This window comes from Microtus ochrogaster, chromosome 7 (assembly GCF_000317375.1).
Source record: "Microtus ochrogaster isolate Prairie Vole_2 chromosome 7, MicOch1.0, whole genome shotgun sequence".
NCBI classification, from domain to species: domain Eukaryota; kingdom Metazoa; phylum Chordata; class Mammalia; order Rodentia; family Cricetidae; genus Microtus; species Microtus ochrogaster.
In genome coordinates, this window is record NC_022014.1 from 18,968,876 (window position 1) to 18,972,365 (window position 3,490).

The window sequence follows — 3,490 nt, forward strand, 5'->3', positions numbered from 1 at the left end:
TCATGCTCCTCCCTTTCTTCCTTGGATTGAAATGCTTTATTATCTTCCATTCAAGAATGATTTCAAAACCAGTAATAAAGCAGGCACCTGAGTTTAATTGATCAATTGTTAGTTCTACAGTGTCTTTAAGATTGTAAAAGGGAAGCCGGGCGATGGTGGCGAACGCCTTTAATCCCAGCACTCGGGAGGCAGAGGCAGGCGGATCTCTGTGAGTTCGAGACCAGCCTGGTATACAGAGCTAGTTCCAGGACAGGCTCCAAAGCCACAGAGAAACCCTGTCTCGAAAAACAAAAACAAAAACAAAAAACAAAAAAAAAAAGAGAGAGAAACTAGCTGGAAGGCAGAGGCAGATGGAGCTCTGTGAGTTCAAGCCAAGACTGGTCTACAGAGCAGTTCTAGGACAGCCAGGGCTGCACAGAGAGACCCTGTCTCGAAAACAAAACAAAAGAAAACAAACAGAGCAAAAAGAAACTGCAGCTTAGGGATGTTTCCTTTTGGTGGTGAGTTGTTTGTTGCTGTTTTTAAGACAGGGTCCACGTAGTCCTGGCTGCCCTGGAACTCCACGCATACACCAGGTTGTCCTTGAACTCATAGAGATCCACCTGCCTTTGTCTCTTGAGTGCTGTAATTAAAGATGTGTGTCACCATAACCAACTTTTTTAAAGTTTATTGTTACTAGTCTTAATTATGTGTGTATCTGTGTGTGGAATGTTAATCTGAGGGAAGAGTCTGAGAGGGCCAGAGGCATCAGATTCCCCTGGAGAAACAAGGGGATCAGGAGGCACCATCTATGGTCACTGGGAATGAAACTCAGTTCCTCTGCCCGAGCAGTAGGCACTTTTAACTGCTGAGCCACCTCTGAAGTTCCTCTTTTTGGTTGTTTTTGTGCAGTGCTGGGCCTTGCACATCCTAGGCTTGTGCTGTCCTCACGGAACTGTGTCCAGTGCTTAGCGGTAATTAAACTTCCAGCCCTCGCCTTTCCTCTCAAGTCCCTTTTTGATTCAAAATCCTTTTCTCTTGTCATTTTGGTGCCAATATATACCCTGTTTATCCCATTTGCTTGGGAAGGCTAATTCCATCGATACCTCTGGATCCTCATAATGTAAGCCCTGCCCCATGGCCAGCCGACGTCTGTACTTACTGCCTCTGGATTCTCTTCCTTTCTTACTTCTAGGAACAAGACAATTCACTCTTTAGGAGTCTATACTGTAAGGTTAAAAAGAATAGGGTTTTGGGCAGTGGGGGCACATGTCTTTAATCCCAGCACTCGAAGCAGAGGCAGGCAGATCTCTGAGTTCGTGGTCAGTCTGGTCTACAAAGAGAGTTCCAGGACAGCCACAACTACACAGAGAGGCCCTGTCTCGAAAAACCAAAACCAAACCAAATAAACAAACAGTGGGGCCTGCCAGATGTGGTGGCACAGCCCTGCAGAAACAGGCTCATCTTTGTGACTCTGTGACCAGCCTGGTCTACATAATTCCAGGACAGTCAAGGTTATGGAGAGACAGACAGAGAGAACTTGTCTCAAAAGCAAACACCAAAAGCAAGGTCAATGAGTGGGTAAAGGTACTTCCTACCAAGGCTGATAACCTGTTTTTGATTCCCTGAACCCACATGGTAGAAAGTGAAAAACTGACTTCTGCAAGCTTTCCTGTGACTTCCACACATGGTATACATAGAATAAATAAAAAATTAGATAGATAGCGGGGCGGTGGTGGCTCACGCCTTTAATCCAGCACTCGGGAAGCAGAGGCAGGCGGATCTCTGTGAGTTCGAGACCAGCCTGGTCTACAAGAACTAGTTCCAGGACAGGCTCCAAAACCACAGAAAAACCCTCTCTTGAAAAACCAAAAAAAAAAAAAAAATTAGATAAACAGATGAATAGATAGAATTACGAAAAGAAAGAAAGAAATCCCAAACACAAACATTTAATTATTCCTGGACTTTACTGAGGTTTTTTTTTTTTTCTTTTTTTGCCAAAGTCCTACTATTCTCTTGATCTTTTTGACTACCTTTTCCCTTCTTTTTACTGTCAAACCTAATGGTCACTATCCTAATTTAAGCCTACCTCATAATTATCATAACTGTATTAATGTCACGTGTTTTTTTCTGATTTATCCTGCTCTTCACCCTGTATTGTATATATTTATTTCACTGAATAAATGTTTTTGAGGATTTAGTGTATGCCAGGCTCTTCATTGTTGTAAGCCAGAGAAGATGGATCCATGCCCCACTTACTATTTATTTTCCTAAAATTTTGGTTTATAAATGGCAGTGCATGAGCCTCACTCACTGCCTTTGCTGTGTTTGTTTCTGCTGGTGCTGGATATTGACCCTAGAGCCTTGGACAGGATAGGTGTGCTGGTTTGAATGAGAACGGCCCCCATAGGCTCATGAATTTCAGTGTTTGGCCTCTAGTTACTGGAACTGTTTGGGAAGAATTAGGAGGTGTGGCCTTGTTAGAGGAAGTATGTCACTGGAGATAGGCTTTGAGATGTCAAAAGGTCCTCCAGGCCCTATAATTTATAGATCAGATATGAGCTCTGAGATACTGCTCCAGCGCCATATCTGCCTGCCTGCTGCCACATTTCTCTGACAGGACGATCATGAAATAACCCTCTGAAACAGTAAGCAAGCCCTCAATTAAATGCAGTAAGAATTACCTGAGCCATGATCTTTTCACAGCAATAGAACAGCAATTAAGATACTAGGCAAGCCTTCTATCATTGGCCTACATTACTAGCATAACTCTTGGCTGTTTGAAACAGGCTCTTAGTGGGTAGTTCAGACTGGCCTGGCCTTCAACTCTATGTAGTCCAGGCTGGCCTCAGCTGCTCCTTCTACTTTGGCATTCTGAATGCTGGAATTACAGGCATGTCAGTATGCCTGGCTAAGGCAATATTCCTTATCCTGAACTTGTAGGCCTTTGGTTTTTTTCCCTCCCATTTGGACTTTATTTTATCTATCTATCTATCTATCTATCTATCTATCTATCTATCTATCTAATGGGTCACTGAGGCTTTTATTCTGCATGTAGAACTGCTGGGGCAGTATTTTTGGTTTTTTTTCCAGGTATTAAAGATGGGGTTTCACTATGTAGCTTTGGAACCTGTCCTGGCACTAGCACTGTAGACCAGGCTGGCCCCGAACTCACAGAGGTCTGCCTGCCTCTGCCTCAAGTGCTGGGATTAAAGGTGTATGCCACCACCGCCCGGCTCATTCACTTTTTGAGAGAGGGTTTTTTGTGTGGTCCTGGCTGTTGTGGACCTTGATCTATAGACCAGGCTGGTCTATAACTCAAAGATCTGCCTGCCTCTGCCTCACAAGTGCTAGGAATAAAAGCATGCACCACTACTGCCCAGTTGATGGGGGAGAGTCTTCTGTTTAGTGTTAATTTCATTGGTTAAATAAAGAGACTGCCTTGGCCCTTTAATAGGACATAAAATTAGATAGGTGGAGTAAACAGAACAGAATGCTGGGAGAAAGAAGC